The following is a 24,348-nucleotide window of genomic DNA, read 5'->3' as shown; positions in this document are numbered from 1 at the left end:
TCGAATAAATAAATAAATAAAATCTTTAAAAAAAAAAAAAGACTTCAGCTTCCAGGAAGATAGAAGAGATGTACTTTTCCATTCTTCCCACTAAGTACAACTAAAAACCCTGCACATTATATATAAAGCAAACATGAGAAAGCTCTGAAAGGTAGGAAGAAGAAGGCAGCCAGCCAGGGATGTTAAGACCCATGGAACAACATGGTGGTGAGTTCCATAGGTTTTCTTTTCTTCTTCATATAGACCAGACTTAAATCCAAAGAAGCTGGCAGCCCAGAAACACCAACAGGAGCAGAGAAACAAAACAAACAAAAACAAAATAAAACAAAAACAAGAGAAGATTGCTATCTTAAGCCAAAGGACTGGGAAAAGGGTGGCCTAGAAAGACAGAAAACTTTTAGACAATTTAGATAATTATTGTTCTACTCCAGCCAAACACCACAGAAAAAAACTGTGGGCCCACCCTCACCCACACATGCAAAGGCTAAGTGAGAGCCAAGTCTTCCACTCTTGCCAGGTTGTATCCAGGCTCCCAGAACTCCAGCTAGGGTGGTGTTAGAGACCAGAACTTTAGGAAACCAGTACTTTCATCTTTGCTGGCTGATAGCAAACATTCCCTTTCCCCCTTGTGGGAAGCCTGGCTTTCCACTCTCACCTGGCAGTAACATGACCCCTCTCCCTTCTCTACAGGGTGGTATCAGAGTCAGGTGGACAGTCAAGACTTTAATTATCATCTAGGGGTAATGAGGCCACCCTTACTGTAGACCATCTGGAAAGCTAGATCTCCTTCCCATGCCCAGCAGCTATGAGGAGCCATTCTGCCAAGTCCCCAATTGGGGACTCTGGACTTCTACCTCCTTTGGAACCAACAAGGCAGCACTCTCCCCACCGCTTCCCTCTGCCAGAGTGATGTCAGAGAAAGCCAGCTAAAACTAATCATTTAAATTAAATCCAGGGTCTCATAATTAGAAAATGTCCAGGTTTTAATAAAAAAAAATCACTCATCCTACCAAGTACCAGAAATATCTCTAACTCAATGAAAAAAGACATGTTGCCATTAGGATGAGAAATTGACTAAAATCATCTGACAAAGATTTGAAAGCAGCCACATGTAATCTCCAGAGCAGCCACTAAAAGTTATACAAGATACACTTTCAAACACTATAGATAAACCGTTATAGAATTCTTTAAAATGTTCAAGTAACCCATGTGAGGGCAGAAAAAAATGAAAAACAGGACAAACAGAAAGCAAAAAATAAAATGGCAGACTTAAGCCCTAATAAATCAATGATTACATGAAATGTATATGGTCTAACTACACCAATTAAAAGGCAGAGATTAGCAGAGTAGATTCTAAAACATGACCCCAAAAAATAAAAAAATAAAAAATAAAACATGACCCAACTATATTCTGTAAACAAGAAACTCACTTCAAACATAATATAAGCAAGTTAAAAGTAAACTGCATGTAAAGTGTCACTAAACACCTACCAGAATGGCTAAAATAAAAAAAAATAGCAATGATGCCAAATGCTGACAAGCATGTGGAGAAACTGAGTCACTCACCCATTACTGGTGGGAATGTAAAATGGCACAGCCACTCTTGAAACAATTTGACAGATTCCAAAGAAACTAAGCATTTAGTTTTATCATAAAATTAAGCAGTTTTCTTTTAAAACTTAACTATCACAAAATTTAGCAATTGTACCCTTGGGCATTTATCCCAGAGAAATGAAGAAGGATGTTCACACAAAAGCCCATATACAATGTTTATAGCAGCTTCACTCATAATAGCCAAAAACCAGGAAAACCTCTCATGTCCTTCAATGGATAACTGGTTTAAAAAAATTTTTTTAAACCACCTATGGTAAACTCATATCAAGGAATATCACTCAGCAATAAAAAGAAACAAACTATTGGTACACACAATAACCTGGATGAATCTCTGGAGGTTTATGCTGAGTGGGAAGAGCAAATCTCAAAAGGTCACATACTGTAGGATTCCATTTATATGCCATTCCAAAATGATAAAATTACAGAACTGGAGAGTAAATGAATGGTTGCCAGGAATTAAAGAGGGGATGGAGGTCAGGGAGAAATGAGCATGGCCCTATAAGGCAACAGGAGAGATCCTTATGGTGATGGAATGTTCTGTATCTTAGCTGTATCGATGTCAATATCCTGGTTGTAGGACTGCTTTATGGTGTTCACAATGTTACCTTTGGGAGAAACAGCCACAATCTTTATCTGACTCCATTTGACTTATAAGTTAAACACTAATCACACCTCACTAAAAGCTCCTTACGTTCACCTACAGTGTTGTCTTAGCTCAGGCTGCTGAAAAAAAAACAAAAAACACCAGACATAGACAACAGAAATATATTTCTCACAATTCTAGATACTGAAGTGCCAAGCATGGTTGGGGTGCTGGTGAGGGCCCACTTCCTGGCTTATATAGACGACCGCTCTCTCCCAGTAACTCCAAGTGGTAGAAGGGACTGGGGCACTCACTCAGGTCTCCTTTATAAGGATATTCATTTTGTGTCACTTGCTTGGTGATCATTTTTATAAAAGAAAAAACAGGATTGGTGCCTGGCCAACTGACAGAACAGCACTGTAGCATCTGGAGGGCTGAGACACTCTGGAGGCAAGAGGGAAAGTAAAAGAATGAGTCTTCCTATGGAGGCAGACTGACGAGGTGGGGGTCCTTGGTGAGAGTAAGATCAAAAAGACCGCTCTCGGCTGGCACCTGATGCAACTGTGCAAGGGGAGGGGAGGGGGGGCTGTCAGTGGCTGAAGCCTTCTGAGCACCTCCCCCAGTGAAGTCCCAGCTGGATGCCAGAGCTGTTTTTTTAACCCTAACAAGATCTGTCATTAAACGTTACTGGAGCCTGACTTTGCCTCCTTCCCTCTAGGCCCCGCTAGTGGAGGTCAAAGGTCACATCATCCTTCAACACAGGCTCCTGGGCCCCAGCTTTTGTTCACCAGGCTTCATAGTGATGATGGGGAAGCACCCTCCTGGCCCTTGGAAGGCATACAAGAAACCAGCGAACCATGGTCCTTAACGAACTGGGCCCCTACAAGGCCAGCCAGCAATAACCACTTATGATATTTACAGCCTTCTGTCTGTACAGATTAAACACAAGGAACCAAAAAATGGAACTCCTTTGTCTTGGTAAACTTATGTCATTCCTTATTAAGACAAATAGAGAACAAACCTTGATTTTGTTGGGAAACAACATTTGCTTCTAAGACAGTCTTGGATGAGGATAGGAGCATTTCTGGGGACAAGGACATCTTGTACGATATTATTAATAAGTGACTGTGTTCTGATAATTTCATAAACACTTGGCTGCATTGTTTTCTAGCAACAGAATATACTTTGGCCAAGGGCACAATTTATCACTTGTTCATTGACAATTAGTGTTGCAAACAGATACCTTGTGGGTGCATTCCTTAGAAAAGAATCAACACCAAAGCAACAAGATCTTGGCAGCTCGAGTTTTCACTTTTTGTTTGAAATGTGGACTTTTTCTAAAGCTCCCTCAGGGCTTTGGGTGCTGAGGTTGAGGGAAGTATTCTGTTCACTGTCTTTGCAATCTGAGAACTACGGGTGTAGGGACAATAAATTCTGGCAGAGAGACCTTTATCCAGAGAAAGAATATGCACAAACCCAATATGTCAATTTAAACCCAGAAGTGCTTTGATTTAAACCAGGTAGGAGACAAGAGCTCGCCTGACCTGCAACCCTACTTCCCATGCCCACCCCAAATCCACTGCCCTCACACACAAGCATCCCCTGAAGAGGCTCTTAGAACACAGCTTAACAGCCACACATCTGTCAACTGTGCCTGGAACTAGTTGTCAGAAGACCTGCATGCCTAAAGGATCTTCAAGCTTCATAAGCTGGGGAAAGCTCCATGGTCTCATTGTGGCTAGCTTTCTCATCTAGTAAATGTGACTTCCTTATTCCCTCTGCCCAATGGGGCTGTAATCAGTGTTGAAAATCAAGGACAATGTGCTGATAAGCCGATGGCATCCCACTCCTGAGGTGTGGGGGTTATTATTCATAACAGTTGTATAAAATAACTTGATTGAGACATGATTCACATATTTTATAACTCACCCATTGGAAGTGGCTTCAGTATATTCTATAACTATCACCACAGTCACTAACAGAATGGTTTCATCACTCCAGAAAGAAACCCTGTACTCACTGGTGGTCACTCTCTATTTCTCCCTACTCCTTTCTCTATATGCTGCCTTAAGCAACCACCAATCTACTTTCTGTCTACATGGATTTGCCAATTCTGGACATTTTATAAAAATGGAATCAGACAATATATGGTCTTTTGTCTTTTGTCTTTTATCATTTAGTGCATTTTCAAGGTTCATCACTACTTCACATCATTTTTTTTTTCAGAACCATCCATTGTGTTAATGTACACAGTTTGTTTCACTGAAGAACGTTTGAATTATTTCCATGTTTGAGCTATTATGAATAATGCTGCTATGAACATTAAAAACACAAACAAGGTTTTATTTTTTTCTTGTGGACATGTATTTTCATTTCCTTGGCTATATACCTAGGAGCACACCATGAGGGTCACATGGTAACTCTATATTTAACCATTTGATGAGCTGCCAAACTGTCTTCCAAAATAGCTGCACCACTTCACATTCCCACCAGCAGCATGGGATGGGTCTAGTCTCTCCACATCTTTGCCAACACCTGTTAGTATTTGTCTTTCTGATTACAGCCAGCCTATAAAGATGAGATAAAGTAGTATCTCATTGTGATTTTAACTTGATTTTCCCTGATAGCTCAGGATGTTGGGTATCTTTTCATGTGTTCATAATGGGTCTTTCCATTTACTGTTTCCTTTGACCAAAATACCACCCTATGCACTTCCCAAGATAATGACAGACAATCTAATGGTGGAAGATGTCTGGATAGACAGAACTCTGCAGGTGTCAATTGTTCTCTGTGTCTGTCAAGTGTACTTCTTATTTGAAGACTAGAAATATTTTTACTTAAATTATGACAACGATCTGTGTGTCCCCATATTCCCCTTACTACATTACTATGCTTTAAATTGGGCCAAACTGTTGCAACAAAGCTTTTCCTACAAAATTCTCTGAAAAACAGATGAGCTCCAAAACCTAGCCAATAACTCACTTTTTCAATAAATCCTAGCATACCAGGTCATTTGAATTTCACCAAGCTAGCACTCCAACCAACCCTGGAAGATGTGATTCATATCATCATCTACCTGTGCCTGGAGCCCTCTAGAGCTCTCTCCTTTCCCTCACCCACCCCTAACCACACTATTAATGGAAAGTGTTTTCAGGAGTTTTTGTTTAGCCAGTCATGGGAGTGATTTGCACTGACCTAAAGGGCATCTGCAAAGTAGCCAAGTCAGGTGAAGAACAGGGTGACAGTGACCATCTCGATCTGTTCTGTCCATCTAAATGTTGATTTCACAGACTTGCCTAGAGCAATGGTCATCCCCAACATCTACATAAAGCTCTCAGTCACAACTAGTTACTAAAGGCAGCTCTGAACAGCAGTTAGGAGCAAGAGCTCATTCTGCTACCTAAGGAGTCTTCATCAAACATCTCCCACAATGCACCAGCTCTGATGTTACAAATACTCCATCACTCTTGTTTCCTCACTTGTAAAATTATCAATATCTTGCTCAGAGTTGTGAGAATAAATAGAACACTGTTTAATCCACCTTTCACAGAGTGCTTAGGAAATGGGAATATTAGAAGGAGAACAAAGAAAGGAACAGAAGATTTATTTGAAGTAATAATGGCTGAGAAATTCTCAAAACTAATGACAGACACCAAACCATAGAGCCAGAGAGCCCAGAGAACACCAAGGAGGATAAATACACAAAAATCTATACCCAGACATATCAAACTTTAGTAAATCAAAGACCAAGGAAAAATTTTGAAAGAAGAAAAGAACCCTTGACCTATAGAGGAACAAAGATAAGAATTACACTAGACTTCAGAAACTATGTGAGCAAGAAGAAAGTGAAGTGAAATATTTAGTGATGAAGGAAAAACCATCAACCTAGAATTCTGTACTCAGTGGAATTGTCACTGGATCTACAAAGAACTGTCAAAATTCAGCAATAAGAAAAGAACAACCTGGTTAAAAAATAGGCAAAAGATCTGAACAGACACTTCACTAAATAAGACATACAAAACCTTAAATAAGCATATGAAAAAGATGACATTATATGTCACTAGGGAATTGCAAATTAAAACAACAGTAAGACACCACTGCACGCCTATTAAATGATTAAAACATAGAGGGAAAAACCTGACAGTACCAAATGTTCCACACAAATGCAAGATGTTAATAATAAGGAAACTGGGTTGGTGGGGAAGAATCATTTATGAGACCTCTCTGTACTACTTGCTCAATTTTTCTGTAAGTCTAAAGCTGGTCTAAAAAATTAGGTCTATTATTTTTTGAAAATCAATACAAGGTAAATTGAAGCCACATGGAACATTCACAGAGTAAAAGAATAAAAAAAAAAAAAGAATAATAAAGATCAAATAAGCTTAAACCCAGAAAAGACCTTAGAATTGGTCATTTGTTCATCCAATTTATTGACCACTTACAGAGAATCACTCTCTGTGTGAAGCACTACAAGGACAATGAAAACAAGACAGCCCTGTCACAATACACTCTAAGTGAAAAATGCCAAATGACTTCATTTTTGATAAGCACTTGTGTATGGGGTAGTGGATAGAGAACTCTGAGAGGATGGTCACTAAATTATTAACTTTTGATAAATACTGGCAACCCAGTATTTATAAATAAAATGAATAATAATGAATAATAATGAATAGCACAATTATTTATAGCAGAACATATCAAAGCCTTCATTACTCTATGGTACAATGTGTGTCTCCAAAACAAAGTATACAGTGTTTCCCAAATTTGTTTGAGAAAAAAATCCACCACCAACACCATGACCCCCACCCCCTCACTTTATTCATTTGTTTTGGTGAAGGCAAGAGAATCATGGACTTGGTATCATCATTTCATATACATTTTGAGAACTGTTACTCTGTCATATGTCATATCATTGGTTCATGGGCCATGATTTACCTTCTTTGTCATATCTCCAGAAGCTAGCACATTGAAGACTTTGCATAATAATTTGTTAAATAAATGAATAAATGAATTTCACTGAGAAAAACTGACTTGAGGTGCCTGGCGGGCTGTTGGCAGAGCATGCAACGCCTGATCTCAAGGTCATTAGTTCAAGTCCCACATTGGGCATAGAACTTACTTTAAAAAATAAAAATTGAAAAAAGAAAAGGAAAAGAAAAACTGACTTACCACAAAGCTCTACACTTATTGTATTTTTCCTGGGTTGTGCTTTTACTTTCCTACCAAGAAAAGAAATCACCCAGGATCACAATGAACCACCCAAATCTGGACAATCCATGTAGGCACTGAAGAAGTCAAAATCTAATCTCACCAGGACTCTCTCTCCCAAGGGTTCTGTCATTTGTGAATGAAATTCCCTCCCCACCTGAGGTTAGGGACAAACCAACACAGATGGGTCTGTGGTTCATTTTACCATCCACTTTAACAAATTCAGCTTGCTTCTCAAGAGTCAATTGGGAAAGCCCCCCAAAGAAAACAGCCACTTAGGTTATATGAGGTGACTGCATGACCATCAAAGCAATAAAGCCTTGTCTTTTCCTTTTCCTCTTCTCCATCAAGAGGTTAGTGGGGACATGCTTTCCCCATGTAGCCTGGTAACAGCTGGGCTGGAGGATGGCTTGCAATGGATTAGAACCAACTGGAGTCAAGAAAAGGTCAGCCACAGTCTTATAAAAAGGGGTGCCTCTGGGGCTGACAAAGCACATATTCCCTCAAATCTTTTCCTGCCTCCAAATGCTCAGTGCCTGTGGTACTTGATGTTCCTATCTTCTACAGGCTCCTGACATGCTAACAACCAAGGAACTATTAGACTCATTTTTTAAGACACTGAAGGAGCTCGTTAGCCCCTCAAAATACAACAAAGGAAAACTCTGGCCAAAAGTTCAAGCCTATATTTGAAATCTAAATATTTGAACTTACACTGATGTCCACATGCTACAAAATTATAACTTTACTTAAAAACCCTGCTGATTGTACCATATTTTAAGAAGAATGCCTTTTAAGTCTAGAGCCATTTTAAACTCTCAAAACTTCGAATCCCTGGGTGGCGCAGCGGTTTAGCGCCTGCCTTTGGCCCAGGGTGTGATCCTGGAGACCTGGGATTGAGTCCCACGTTGGGTTCCCGGTGCATGGAGCCTGCTTCTCCCTCTGCCTGTGTCTCTGCCTCTCTCTCTCTTACTATGTGCCTATCATAAATAAAATAAAAATTAAAAAAAATAAACTCTCAAAACTTTATATATGCAAGGAAAGCAAACTGAAAGTGAAAGTCCCTGTTTACTTTTATTTCTAAGATTAATTTCAACCTCCCTAGTTTTCAGCACTCCTGCCATTGTCCAGACTACTAGATGCCACTAAAATGAGGGATTTCCTAAGTCACATAGGAAACCTGGACTAAATTACTGTAGGGGAATATGTGCCATTTCTAAGTTTGTGGTTTGCTTCACTGTGTTTAAAGCAAAGGTTATTAGACACTAATGCTGCACAGATTTTCTAAATATTCTGTATTGCCAGTGGCAGAGCCAGATGTGAACCACATCAGGAGAGACATGCGTGACAGTGTTTTCCTAAATGCTTGTGATGAATTATAATTTGCAAAGGGGAAAATTGCAGTTGTGTGGTTCCAGGATCATTTCTTTCAAATACCACTCTCATCAGGGTATTTTCTCCTCAGGGACAGCTGGGGCTCCCTTTTGTGTGAAATCTAAAGACTGGTATTGAAGAGCTCAGTCATTGGCCTACACTACCTTGAGGCTATCCAAAGGGAGTCCCATGCCCCAGGACAACCTCTCTCCTCTCCTCTTATGTATTTGCTTGGGTGGCTACCTCTATCTGAAGGATGGCTCTAACATCCTTCAAAACCTGGCTCAAACATCGTCATGTTCAAGGAGTCTCCCCTTTCCAGCTCCTCTCCAGGCTCATCATTCTCCTATATTTGTTATTCCTTGTAGTTTTCTATACTTATCATCATGACTATTGGTGGAGGCCACCATCACATCACATCTGTGGTCCCCTTAAAGCAAGTTTGTAGAATGGACTCCCTAGTGTGTATTTTCTACCCTTCCTCCTTCTTTCCTTCACTGTACACTATATGTCCCCACTCTTGACTTTCCTTTACTGTTTCACCCTTTCTAATGTGTTACCTTGTTCTAGATTATCTATTTTTACATGATATCTTCCATATTCTCTGGACGAAAATGGAGTGTCTATGTGACTCTGTGGACTATATTAGCATGTGCTATTCTCTCAGCACATCCTCCATGCATGGCTGAACTCCCACCACTTTATATACTTTGTTGAGTAAAAAGTTATCTCAGAAGCAAGTTATCTTCTTGTTCTGATTGTCTTCTTGTATCTAGTTATCTTTGATGTTCTAATTTTTGAAACCAACATTTTTTGTTCCTCCTTTGATTAAAAGAGTAAGTGTAAAAAAAAATAAAAAATAAAAAAATAAAAGAGTAAGTGTGCAAGACCTTTTATATGTATTATCTGTAACCCAGAATTATTATTCCATGTTATACATGAATAACTAAGTAATCAGAAAAGTTAAGTGGTTGGCTCAATGTCAACCAGCTAATGAGTTAGAGACTTGAACCTCAGTCTACCTGATTCCAAATCCCTTGACTCTATATCTCCTAAAAGTGTCTAGCTCCATAACAGGCACTCCACGGTTGTACTAATTGATTGTTGAAGTATCACCAGGAAAAAGTGGTCCAGAATCAAATAAAATCCTGGAGGCAAAGCTACTGCAAGTTGAACTTGTAAAACTGGTATAAATTGGCTTCATAAAGACTGTGAATTGTCTTTCTATGACTTTCTATGTCTTTCTATCTGGGAAAGACAAGTCAGACCTACTAAAGTAACCAAAACACTTAGAGTTGGGAGTAAAGAATACAAGAAGGTATGCCATGTGCTGATGTCCAAGTTTGGATACAGAGAAAGAACGGATGTGGCACACTGGTTTGGATGTAGGCCCAGGGAAAGCTGATCCAGCTGTGCAACCATCCCAGCAATTCTAGCCCAAACCCTGGATTTTAATAAGGGTAGCCTTGGTGGTTATCTCCTGAGGGAATCTGACAAAATGGAATAGACAGACTTCGTACATATGAAGCCAGAATATAGAATCTTTGCTTACTGAGAATCTTTACACATGTTACCTTCTCTGTAACATTTTCCCTAACTCCTCCCTGGTATTTCATTTTTATGTAATATTTACCACATGGTATTATAATCATGTGTCTAAAACTGTCTTCCCCCACTAGACCATCAGCTACTCAAGGGCCATAATATAATCTTTTGGAAATATCATACATATGTCACTTCTTCCCAAACTGATCTAAAGATTGGATGCAATTCCAATAAAACCCAAATAGAATTGTGGAAGAATTTGACCAATAATTCTCAAATGTATATGGAGGAGCAAAGACCTAAGAATAAAGAAGGCACTCCTGAAGGGAAGGATCAAGATACATTACAAAACTGTAGTAATAAAGACAGTGTGGTAGTGGCACAGTTATCAACAAATTGCCAAATGGAATACAGAAAGAGCCCAGAAATACAAAGAGAGGAGAGAGGAGTGGGTCCTTGGGGTACAACAGAGCAGGTACTGCAAATCACTAAGGGAGCAAGAGATTCATCAACAAATGATACAAGGCCAATTGGCTTTCTATATGAAAAAGAAAACCTGTAATCAGATCCTGCTTCACACCATGCAGAAATGTCAAATCCTAGTGGATTTAAAACTTAGATATAAGAGGCAAAACTCTTTAAATTTTTGAAGATGATTCAGGAGAACATCTCCAGAATCTAGGAGTTGTGATGATTACTTTAAAAAGTACAAATTATGGGGGCACCTGGGTGGCTCAGGTGGTTGAATGTCCAACTCCTGACTCAGCTCAGGTCATGATCTCATTCATGATTGTGAGATCAAGTCTGCTTGACATTCTCTCTCCCTCTCTCTCTGCCCCTCCCACTCATGCTCTATCTCTCTCTCTCTCTCTCCCTCTCAAATAAATAAATACTTTTTAAAGTACAAACTACAAAAAATAAATAAATTCTGCTGCAAATTAAGAACATCTGTTTTAACAATAGATCCCATGATGAAAGTGATCAGAAACCCCACAAACCAGAAGATAATTTGCAACATGTATAACCAATAAAACATACAAGAAGACAATATATTCTTTTTATCTTTAAAGTCCAGTAAATAAATGAATAAATCCCAGTAGAAAAATGAGCAGGTTCATAGAGCAGGAAACATGACAGGCCCACAAACACATGAGAGAACACTCAGCCTCATTAGTAATAAAGGAGACACTAAGACACCATTACTTTTCACCCAATGGTTGAGCAGAAAAGAAGAAGTCTAACACTGTCAAAGTCTTGGTGAGGGTATGAATCAACTGGAATTTTTTTTTAATTTTTATTTATTTATGATAGAGAGAGAGAGAGAGAGAGAGAGAGGGGCAGAGACACAGGCAGAGGGAGAAGCAGGCTCCATGCACCGGGAGCCCGATGTGGGATTCGATCCTGGGTCTCCAGGATCACGCCCTGGGCCAAAGGCAGGGGCCAAACCGCTGAGCCACCCAGGGATCCCTCAACTGGAATTTTTATACATTGTTGGCAGGAGTCAATTGGTACAACCACTTTGGGAAAAATAAGTTGAACAATCACATACTTTATAGCCTAGAAGTTCTACCCTAAAGAAATTCTTGCACCCATGCCTCAGATTCACGTGCTTCTACTTCTATGTATAAATCCTAGAGAAGCTCTTGCACAGCATTTACGTGTAGGAACATTCTTAGCAGCATTGTAATAACAACTGGAAACAACCCTTGTCCAAAGTGACTAGAGAATGAATAAACAATTATTTATTCTACACAATAAAATGTGAAAACAGCAAGTGAAAAAAAGACTGGGTATAGTATAATACCATTTTAATTAACCAAGCAAAATTAAATAATATACTATTTGATATTGCATGTATATGTGCTAACTTATTTTTTTAAACCAAGTGTTCATTGAAATCAAATTCAGGGCAGCCCCAGATGGCTCAGCAGTTTAGCGCCGCCTTCAGCCCAGGGTGTGATCCTGGAGACCCAGGATCGAGTCCCACATCGGGCTCCCTGCATGGGGCCTGTGTCTCTGCCTCTCTCTCTCTCTCTCTCTGTCTCTCATGAATAAATAAACAAAATCTTAAAAAAAGAAAAGAAAAGAAAAGAAAAGAAAAGAAGAAAAGAAAAGAAAAGAAAAGAAAAGAAAAGAAAAGAAAAGAAAAGAAAAAAGAAATCAAATTCAGAATGTTGGTGATTCAGAATGTTGGTGACCTCTAGGGATATGCAGGGCATGATACAGGAAAGGAGCCCCCAGTGAGAGAATATTAGCCATGTTCTCCTCAAAGTAAAGCTCACAGGTACTCCTATTGTTGTTATATCTACCACTTACCTGTGTGATATTCACATTCTTTTGCACATACCAGCTATTAAAAGGGAAATCTAGCGACCAGGCTTTTCTAAGAACACAGAAACAAGATCCTTCCAGTATCTCATGTTTCTGCCTGTGCTCACAGACTCATCAGCATCCAATGTTAGAGGAAGACAGGGCAGCGAGGTCATCCAGGCCCGTCACTATTTCTACAGAAGAAACTGAGGCTCAGAGAACACAGGCCACTGCTCCATGCTTACCTAACAAAGGCAGGAGCCAAATCCAGGTCTTCTGACACTTCCTGCCTTGAACCAAATCCCTATGCTATACTCTACCATCTGTTGGATAATAAAAAGAAAAGAAAATTCCAATCTTCTTTATCTTTGCTTTTCTGAGATGGGCACAAGGTCTGACAATTTATGGGCCCTCAATGTATTTAGCTATGTATCATAGAATTCTTGACAGATTGCCCACAAGGTGTCTCCAAAAGCGATACCAAGGACTTCTCTCTCCTGGGTCAATGTCTTCAAACCAAGATTCCTGGAAGCAAAACAGAAGAAATGATCAGTGATGTGATTAACAAGCATTCCCAGAACACATGTGTGGGAGAACCTGGGAGGCGATATCTGAGGGAAGGGAGGGCAGAGATCTCTGCAGTAGTCATGGATGTACTTCCCAGCAGCCCAGCCTCGCGTGACTAACTTCTTTAGCTTAAGGTGTAGAATTCAGGAGAAAGGAGCCAAACCCTAAGAATGTGTCTTTGTTGCCTTTGAGGCAAGGAGTTGCCAGGGTCTGCGGTTTGGCTGTGGAATGAGCAGTGAAGCACTTTCTCTTCCATTATAACTGTTTAATAGACTGGCTGATCCCATGCCAGGTTACTAAGTTCCTAGCAAGGCAAGTGGTTTCCAAGTTACTGCACTGATGACATCTCTGAATCTCAGCGTTCTCTAGTTCCTGATTCTGTGTGGTGAAAATTCCAAGTATCATTAGTCTTCCTCTTTTGTTTTTTCTACACCTTCCCTATCACCAGAAAACAGAGCCAGAGTCCTTGTTTGTGGGAAATTTGCAGTCAGCCTCCTTCCCTAGCTCCTGTCTAGAAGAATGCTTAGCAAAGGCTCTTAAAGCAAAGCTGTAGAAATGGCCTCCCCTGAGTGAGCAAGTCATTTGACCTCCCTATGCTTCATCCCATCTGAAAATGGGAACATGAATACCCACCTTATAAGACTATGGTAAGGCACAGATGACTTTGCCAAGAGTTGTACAAATGCTGGATATTATACTTTTACCCTAAGAATAACAATAAATGTACTATAAATATCTTATTTCAAGATAACAGTTATTTAGTTAGTGCTTATATGTAGACAGAATATAGGAAATGCTGGTAACACTAGAAAATGACAACAACAAAAACAATAATAACACTGGTTTATATTCCCTGGACGCATACTATATGCCAGGCACTTTGCTAAACCCTTCATGTGAAATAACTCTAACCTTTGGCTGATAATATTATTTACCATTTTTACTAAAGGAAAAAACCATGTGTAGCAAGTTTTAGTAACTTTGCCAAGATCACAAGGCTTCTAAGTGGCAGGGCTGGGATTCAAACACAGAATGTCAAGTCTTGAGCCTTGCTTGTTTCAAGAAGCTTTCAAACTATCATGAAAAGTAAAACATATTTGCAAATAAGACATAATCACCAAAAAAAAATCTATCAAATTCACAAATTAACAAATAAAGAAAGAGGAGGTAAACCATGGGTAATACCCAATGATTACCCCAATATGTGCTTTATTTCCTGACTCTGGGTCTTTGTGCTCACAACTGCCTTTGTCTGGGGCATATTTTGCCTCCTTTACTTGTCAAAATACTCATACTTCAAGGCACAGATAACATGCTACTTTTTCCATGAAGTCTACCCAAATTCTCAGTTCTCCCTATCTCCCTCTGGCTCTTTGTTTATAAGTGGAGGAGGGAAAAGTGTCCTAGACAGAGGGAGACATGGGCAAAGAGGCTCAGAGCCAGGAGACAAAGCACATATCTGGGTAGTATATTTTGTGCAGCTGGAATGTAGACAAAGTAAAGGAAGACGTAATTAAAAGTAGGGACTGAGGGCAGCCCAGGTGGCCCAGTGGTTTAGTGCCGCCTTCAGCCTGGGGCGTGATCCTGGAAACCCGGGATCAAGTCCCACATCAGGCTGCCTGGATGGAGCCTGCTTCTCCCTCTGCCTATGTCTCTGCCTCTCTCTCTGTCTCTGTGTCTCTCATGAATAAATAAATAAAATCTTAAAAAAAAAAAAAGTAGGGACTGATAATTATGTCCTAGTATCCATTTGTTCTTCTTTTTGTTAAGAAAACCCCAATTTTATCCTGGCACATGGCTACCCAGCTAGAGACTACATACAATTTCCAGCCTCTCTTGAAGCTAGGTATGGTCATGTAACTAGGTCTGAGCCAGTGGTGCATGAACTGACATGACATGCTACTAAAGCACCATGCTAATGTCCTAAAGACCGAGCCCCCCTTCCTGAGACTTCCCTTGTTCCTCTTCCTCCTGGATGCAAATGGCAACAAGTACAGACTTGAACTCAGATATGGAATCCATAAGTGAAGGATGGCAAAGCTACCCACCATAGCTGGACACTCACCTCTAGACCCATGACAAAGGAATAAATTTCTATCTTATTTATGTCAGGGTACTTCTGCTTCTTGTGCAACCTCCAGAACCACAAATTTCTGCTGTCCACACCCTAATTAATACAGAACCCACCTTTATAGGGTCCTGATTCCAAGCTAAATATTTGGAAGTAATTCATAGACAATCGGAAGCCTCTTTTTTTTTTTTTTTTAACTTGAAACATCTGTATCCACACAGTGACCTAGTGGCATGGTTTATCTTTCTTAAAGAGCATTAATGTATTAATGATGAGCCTTTCTATCAACTGCATTTCAAATTATGTTAGCTAGAGCTTGAGGTCAGAATACATGTTTGCCTGGGTCACATAGCAGAAGGTTATACTGGCTTTACTGAGAGAGTTTTGCTTTCAGACTGTAGAAAGGAAAGAGGAAATACATGGAAAGGTGAGGAACATGTGTATCTGAGACAATTCCGCCAAGAAACTGTTTGCTCTTAGGCTTCAGTAAGTGCTATTCCAGGTTATTCTGGAATAGGGTTACTCTAAGGAGGGAAGATCTAAACCATTGGTACCCAGCTAACATCCACCATTTTACATCTTCCATGTAGAACACAGTAAGCAAGTAGATTGAGACCTAGAGTAAGATCTTGTCTATGTGTTTTTTTAAAGAAATGAGCATTTCAGACAAATTCTTCTGATATCTGAAGCTTAAGTTCTCAAGTATTGTCTCATTGGCCAATAATTAAATTTGTGCTATTGTTCCCAAGCTGATCATAAACAAAACCAAAAACACATGTACTAAATTGGTGGCAGAAATTATCAGAAGGTGGGTATCTGAGTAATCCAGAACATGCTTGCTTATCCTTTTTTAGACTAACATAACAGAAACACAAAACATCAGCATTTTCTAGAGAATCTGGGGTCAATCTATAACTCTCCTGTTTGAGAAATTCGGGTATAAGCAGCCAACATTTTGAAGCATGTGGTCTATTAACCTATCATTGGTCTTTCATAAATCTTGCCTTACAAATATATGTTCAGGATACCATTCAGCATGTGTTGTATATTAATTATTTCTACTACACAGACTTTTTCCTCATGGATCTGTGGTGAGAAAGGAAAACTTTAAATGAAAAGTAAAACTGTGTAGTTCTCAAATTACACCTACATCAAATCAGCCAAAAGTCGGGATACTATTACTTGAAGATAAAATAGTCCATTGATTTACAGGGCACTTGCGTTCCTGGAAAACTCAAACTATTTTATTACAATGTAAAAAAGTATTTGTATTTCTATCTAAAATGGAGTTCACATCTAGGTTCAAGCAATTGCAATTGAGTTTTTTACGTGAATATGCAGTGAGATTAGAAAGTCGTATGGGATGTGCAATAGTGTATATGATGTGCAGGAATGTGCTGTGCATGGTAGGGTGACCAGCACCCCTAACCCCACCCACTAAAAGCGAGTAGCCCCCAATCATCTTGGAAGAAAAAAATACTCCTAAAATTCTCAAAATCCTCCCCACTGAGCATCACTGTCCAGAGTGGCAAGCTTTCCTAACTCACTTTCTCCAGTATATCCCTCTGCACCTGAGGGCCTCAGGGGGTGGTGGGCATTAGAAAGCTGGCATAAGGGATGTGTTTAGACAAAATGTTCAGATCAACTAGGCGCTCAGCCTGAGGGTCCCACCCTCCCAGGGAAAGGATTCTCTGCCTCACTGAACTGACACAGAAAGAATTTACACAGTGGAGCATTTTCACTTTGGGTAAACCTTCTCTGCACATAGCCCCAAAGCCCTGGCTGGATTAGACAACTACGCAACTGGATTTTAGCAGCATTGATAGTGAGCAGAAGTAATGCAGGCCCTGACCCCAAAAGCTCTTTTTTCATAGTCTAAAAGACAGCTTGACAGGCAATAGGAAATGTGGAGGCAGTTGGGGCTGGAAGGTGAGAGGCTGAATTCTGATAAGAGGGGAGGGGGCCGAGGGCAGAGAGACAGTGTGGACAGGAGGTGCCAAGTCTAGAGTTAACGCATGTCCTTTAAGGTGAGGGCATGGGTTGTTTGCTTTGCACCCCTGTTTTAGGGACAGATATGGGTGGTCTATGTACAGTGAGTGTTTGCAGACAAGAAATCAAAGGAAAGCAGAAGAATCTTGCAACCCAAGATCCCCACAAAGAATTAACTTTCCAGTTAACTATAACTCTACCAATAGTCTCATTTAACTGAAATGATGTCATATCAAAGATTCAAAGGTATTCTAAGCTAAGCACACATGTCTCCATGTCCTTAGGAAGGAGGGGACACAGGCCTGGAATCTCAGAAAGGGGAATAGCTGTAAGGTTCCTCTCTGCCTTCCATGTTTTACTCCATAGCTGCATTCTTGACTCAACTGTTGCCCATGGCATTCATTCTGCTCTGTTCAGGCTAGTCCCAGGGGTCAGAGCTATTCTCCTGCCTCTGTGCTGATAGTCACTCAATCCCACCTCACCCTGGGAATCAGACAAGGCAGAGGGAACAGCAATTGCCTCCACTAGTGCACAAAATATAACCCCCAAAAGGAAACTCAACATGCTCTAAAAACAAGAAACAAAGGGCACTGTGTGGCTGTGGTTGAGTATATGCCTTCCACTCAGCATCGTGATCCTGGGATCCTGGGATTCAGTCCTGCATCAGGCTCCCTGCAGTGAGCCTGCTCCTCCCTCTGCCTATGTCTCTGTCTCTGTGTGTGTCTCTGATGAATAAATAAATAAAACCTTAAAAAAAAAAAAATCCCGAGTAGGAAGTGACTTGTCAAAAGGAATATAAAGCCATTAGATTGTCTAGATTTGCAAACTCTATCACCTGTAACCTTTCAAAAGGATACTTCACACTGTAATTTTTTCAGGCAATTCATTTTTGAGATAGAATTATAATAATATGGAAAGATCTCTAGGGAATATTAAGTGAAAAAAACAGATTGCAGAACATTATTTTTAGTATGATCTCATTACATATATCATTTAGGTCAGCCTTACTAATTAGGTCATTTAGATCTTCCATATCCTTATTTATTATTGTCCACTTGATCTATTTTTTAAGATCCATCAGTCAATTCATAGAAAGACAAAACTCATTTTACAGAAGGTAAAAGGGAGGAGTCTATTCCAGATTACTCAGGCTGGTAGTGCCTCTTAATCTTTAAAGCCCTTTACTTTCTTTTCAATTTGCTCAGATTTTTCATTTATATCCTCTACTCCATATTCAGCAGTGTCTGTTTTCCTTCATGTTCCTTCCAATATAGCTTTAATTTTGATCACAGGGTTTTTTGGCCTTTTTTTTTTTTTTTTTTAATTCTGGGCTCTGTGCTTCTTGAGGAAGATAGATGTTTGGCAGTTTTCTCTATTTCTTTTAATGTAATTGGTCTATATAGATATTCTATCTACCCTTAAATCTTATTTGGTAATTTATATTATACCTGTTTACATTTCAGCAACTTTTGTTATTGCAATCTATTTCCCTGATCTTTTGTATCTCTGCTTTAGGCTCTTAATTTGATTACTTTTTTTACCACCACTTCCTGCAAGATACAGTTCAAACAAATTCTTTTTTTTTTTTATTCATTTATTGGAGAGAGAGTGGGAGAGCGAGCATGAGCAGGGGGAGGGGTAGAGGGAGACAGAGAAACAGACTCCCCAGTGAGCTGGGAGCCCGACACAGGGCTCAATCTAAGGACCCTGAGAACATGACCGGAGCTCAAGGCAGACACTTAACTGACCCAGACACCCAGGTGCCCTCTTGATTACATTTGAAATTAATTCCAAAGTATTTTGTCATAATTTTAAAACAAACTTTATTTTTTAAGGAAGTTTTTAAGTCCATAGCAAAACCAAATACAGAGAGTTCCCACATACATCCTGCCCCTGGCATGCATAGCCTCCCCCACCATCAACATCCCACACCAGAAGTAGTACATATGTTACAACTGATGAAGCTACATTGACACATCATTATCACCCAAAGTCCATAGTTTAGAGTTTACTCTTGGCATGGTACATACTACAAATTTTGACAAAGGAATGATGCCATGTACCCACCATTATGATATATAGAATAGTTTCATTGTCCTAAAGCTCCTCTGTGCTCCACCTGTTCATCCCTCCTACCCTGGCAACCACTGATCTTTTTACTGACCATCATTTTGCCTTTTCCAGAATGTGATATAGTTGGAATTATATATATATATATATATATATATATATATATATATATATACTGTGTATATATGTATATATGTATATGTATATATACAGTATGTGTATATATATACGGTATATATATTATACTATACTATATATATGTATACAGTATATATATACTGTATTATATATATATATATATATATATATATATATATATATATATACACTGTATAATTCCAACTATATTACATTCTGGAAAAGGCAAAATGATTGTATACATATATATATATATATGCCTTTTCAGATTACCAAATATAATCAATACGCATCTTGGGTTCCTCCAAGCCTTTTAATGGCTTATGGTCCATTTCTTTTTAGCACTAATATTCCATTGTCAGGATACACCACAGTTTATTTATCCATTCACCTACTGACGGCCATCTTGGTTCTTTCCAAGTTTTGGCAATTATGAATAAAGCTTCTATAAACATCTGTGTCCAGGTTTTTGTGTGGACATAAGTTTTCAACTCATTTGGGTGAATACCAGAGAGTGGGATTGCTGAATCATATGGTAAGAGTATGTTTAGCTTTCTAAGAAACCACCAAACTGTCTTCCAAGGTGGCTGTACCATTTTGCATTCCCACCAGCAATAAATGAGAGTTCTTGTTGCTCCACAACCCCTCCAATATTGGGTGTTGTCAGTGTTCTGGATTTTGGCCATTCTAATAAGTGCAGTGTTGTTTTATTGTCATCATTTTTATCAGTGAGACTGCAAAAGTTTTTCTAGAGTGTGTGTTCTGCTTGATATTTTGTTTTTACTTCTCCTTTCCTTTTTTTTCTTGTAACATCTTTGTATATTACATCCTTTTTTTTTTTTACTACTTCTTACAGAAACAGGAGATATTTTCCTGTATCAGCTTTTTGCTTTCCTATTCACGTTACTTCCCTGCCTAAGTCAACCACTTAATGACAATGTAAAAGGGAAAAATGAGCTCCCTGGTGTTCCTCTTCTTCCCAGACCCTCCTTACTCATCAGAAAACCAAAAGTAGAGAGCATAGGTAGAATGTGTACATATCACGAAGTAAAGTGCAAACAGCTGAGTTAGTTGTGTGCAGTGCTTCTGCTCTGGCTAAAACAAAATAACATATGTGTATGTGCAAGCTACAAAATGTGAATTGTGTAATTTCAGTGATTGTGCCTTTGATTTCAATGATTTTACCATTAATAACTTATAACTGACATTGCACAATATAAAGATAAATGGTAAAATTCATGCTAACATTTTAATTTTTATTTACTTAGAACATTAAATAGTAAATGGAAAACATTATGACTGGTCGAGGGAACACAGGAAAAAGGAACAATTTATATCTTAGGATCTTAAAAAGTACTTTTCCCGGGATCCCTGGGTGGCGCAGCGGTTTGGCGCCTGCCTTTGACCCAGGGCGCGATCCTGGAGACCCGGGATCGAATCCCACGTCAGGCTCCCGGTGCATGGAGCCTGCTTCTCCCTCTGCCTGTGTCTCTGCCTCTCTCTCTGTATGATTATCATAAATAAATTTTAAAAAAATAATAATAATAAAAATAAAAAAATAAAAAGTACTTTTCCCGATTTTTGAACAAAGGCCTCGCATTTTCATTTTGCAGTGAGCCCAAAAAATTATGTAGCCAGCCCTACCCAGGAGGTTAGTGCTAAAAAAGACCTTAGAGATTATCTAGCTCAATCTCTTCATCAGACAAGGAAGATAAGGCCCAGAGAGGTGAAGTAACATCTATCTTGCTTAGGAAATCAATTAAAAGGGAAGGATAGAATGAGAGGAACATCGTCCATCCTTAGAGCTTGAGGAGTGAACTGGGGCTTCGCTGAAACGTCCTAATTCCCAGAGACCTGACCCTCTCTGCTCTATCACAGTCTAGGTTCTCTAGCACCCAATCCCTCTCATGATGACCTTGGTGTTTCCAGAGCCAGCCTTGTCTCCAGGGTCGGAGGACAGTAAAGCCAAATTCCCACATTCTGTGTGGTTGCTTCATATTCCAGCCACATCCCCACCATCCTGGGATCCCCTTAGGCATCACTTGCATACATTCAACAGCCAGACAAGGTCTTTTGCTACCAACTGTGTCCTGCCAGCTCTGAGCACCTGGGGACTTTCGATGGACATGTTTTCTATCCTCAGGAACATCTGGCTTCTAGTAAGTCCACAAACCCTTTTAAGTTTGGGAAATAAACTATTAGAGGTGGAGTTTAGGGGGGGAGCACGGAGAGTTCTGATGCAGTGTCCTGAACTTTCCTGCCTTACATCAAGTTCTTCCTTCCTACGAAGACAACATGAAGGGGAGAAAAGGAGAGCACTAGGAGAACAGAACTGGGAAAGATGTGTTGTATTTTTCTACTGGCCTCAGGACACTCTTGCTGTGAGGCTCAAAAATGTTGACTTCAAAAGACTTAACAATTTCTTCCGAAGGCAACTGACTGAATAGCTCATATAACAAGTCTTTTTTCTCAGATGGCCTGTCTTCTGATAGTCCAGCCAGTACCTCCACCACACACACACACACACACACACACACACACTCACACTTTATTTTCACTTCTTCAAGGAATAAGAAAATAGGCACTTCTTCTCAAATTACAGTGAGATCATTTTACCCTCTCCTATAGCCCTACAGCCAACGCATTCCCAAAACACATTCCCAGAGCAATGTCTGAAAGGACACCATGTACCCTATCATTGCTTTGGGTGTAAACATGATTTTGAACTCCACTCTGCCTTCCGTCCACCTACATCAAAACCCTAGAAGGATATTTTCTTCGAATGTTATATTTCCTGGGACTTCCTCGTGTTGCCTGAAAAGTGTTTCTTTCTAACCAAAACCTTTCAGCCCAGGCCATGGCCAGCTCTGGGTGTGGAAGCAGATTGGGACCCTGGTTGCACAGCACAAGAGCGGGGCCTCCCACCCCAAGACCAACACTCCTGCCAGCTCTTGGGCCCTTCGTGCTTCCTCAAGGAATGGTCTTTCTCCTGCCACCAACCAGAGATTTTACAACAGAAGACCACACCCTCTGTTTCAGTGCTATGGGGCAGCTTCCCGCTCCACTTCCGGACCCTCTGGCCCTTCGGGGGTCCCACACTGTCTAAAGACCCTCTGCTTTGGACACATTGTCTTGCCATTGACTCCTGAGTGTTGAACTTCAGATTCTCATTGCTTCCTGAGCTTTCCTGCCTGGGCTGGGAACTCAGTCCTCCTGTCTGGTTGTCTGACTGTCCTGCAAGAACCAGTTCCACGCAGCTGGCCCTCCACACCTCCCCTAGACATTTGAGAAAGGCCTGTATTCTAGCACATTATCTTCCTCTCGGGATTGCTTCACCCGCTGATTGGAACTCAGGGATGATAACTTATTTCTCTATGCCTCCCCTGCGCCCCAAATGCCTCCCGGGCAGGACTGGCGTATAGGTCCCCTAGGAGCTCGGCAGAGACCGGCGGTGTCAGGGAAAGCTCCCACCGCCAGCACAGCGCTGTCAACATACCTGCACACATGCCCAGTAAACACGTGTGCTGGTAACTCTGATTTCAGCTCGATGCCTGTCTCCCAGTGTGTTCCCAGCGCCCCTCCTCCATCACCGTAAAGGCCCAGCGAGGTTGTCACACCCCTGTGAGATCTAAAAAGCTACGTGGGCCGCTCTGCCCAGCTGCAGAGCACCAGAGGCTGTTGGGGAGCTTTGAACAAATCCGGGATTATTTATAACTGAATGTCAGACTGCAAGCGCCTGCAGAGCCACGAAGGAGTTTATTATCCTCCGCCCTCGCATGCATCTCCCGGCCCTTGGCCCTGGCCCTGGGCCCCCTGCCACGCTCACAGCCGGCCGCCCGCTGGCCTCGGAGCACCTGTGCTGGCAGCAGCTCCCTCCGGGCGGGGGTGGGTGGGTAGTGGGGGGGGGCGCTCAAGCATCTGAGACCACCCAGCACCACTGGACCCTGCCGACAGAGGTGGAGCGTCCCAGAGTAGAAGGGCCAGCTGAGGCAGAACGGCTGGACTGGCTTCCTCCAGACTTATCTCGGGGGGTTGGGAGGGCCGCTGCAGGGTTGGGGCAGGGTTGGCAGCCGCTAGGAGAGCCCTGGGGGGAGCCTGTCCTGGGGGTGGGGGAGTTCTGGTTTCCCTGTCCCCAGCACTTGGCCTGAACTCCCTGGCCTCGAAGGCCACCCACCTCAACTACCTGAGCTGCAGAGCCCTTTCTTCCAAAGACCCTTACCAGAAACCCAGAAAGAACAGCCCACATTTCTCCATTGTGGTTTCCAAGGTGTCTGCATTTTACTCTCCTTCCTCTGCTCCCTTCCACTCCTGACCAGCAGAGGCACCTGGCACCACGGAGCCCAGCGCCAGGGACCAGGCCGGCAGGCAGCCTGCACCTGTCGGGCAGGAATGGTGTTTATGGAAAGCCACAGAAGACAGGCACATGGATGAGTGCATTAGAATGTTCCTTCCTGCGAGTGGTGGAAGATCAGTTCAAACAAGTTTAATTAAAAGGGCCTTTACTGGAAGGACCCCCGAGCACCTGCACACACATCTGGGTTCTGGGTGCTAGGATTGGGCCTCAGAGTCACGAGGATCCCTCTCTGTCTCTCCTCTCTCCTTACCTCCACATGGCTTTTATCCTCTCCAGTGGACGTGTCTGAAAATACAGCCTCTGGGCAGCCCGTGGCTCAGCGGTTTAGCGCCGCCTTCAGCCCAAGGCGTGATCCTGGAGACCCGGGATCAAGTCCCACGTTAGGCTGCCTGCATGGAGCCTGCTTCTCCCTCTGCCTGTGTCTCTGCCTCTGTGTGTGTGTGTGTGTGTGTGTGTGTGTGTGTGTGTGTGTGTCATGAATAAGTAAATAAAATCTAAAAAAAAAAAAAAAAAAAAAAAAAAACAAAA

General features: G+C 41.1%; 1 long non-coding RNA gene across 3 annotated transcripts in view; it reads right to left on the bottom strand.

Annotated features, from left to right (window-relative positions):
• The window catches only part of LOC144280962 (uncharacterized), a 33,641-nt gene extending 9,293 nt beyond the window's left edge, over positions 1-24,348 (bottom strand). The window contains exons 1-3 of one of the 3 annotated variants that reach the window (XR_013349417.1): positions 13,319-13,550; positions 12,877-13,156; positions 4,484-4,765 (exon numbers count right to left, since the gene is read on the bottom strand). This is a non-coding gene — a long non-coding RNA (uncharacterized LOC144280962). Of the gene's footprint in view, positions 1-4,483; positions 4,766-12,876; positions 13,157-13,318; positions 13,551-24,070 lie in introns of those variants that run through there. The other 2 variants (XR_013349416.1, XR_013349415.1) reach the window with 2 other exon arrangements.

Source organism: Canis aureus, chromosome 12, assembly GCF_053574225.1.
Source record: "Canis aureus isolate CA01 chromosome 12, VMU_Caureus_v.1.0, whole genome shotgun sequence".
Classification (NCBI taxonomy): domain Eukaryota; kingdom Metazoa; phylum Chordata; class Mammalia; order Carnivora; family Canidae; genus Canis; species Canis aureus.
This window is presented reverse-complemented; position numbering and strand designations above follow the sequence as displayed.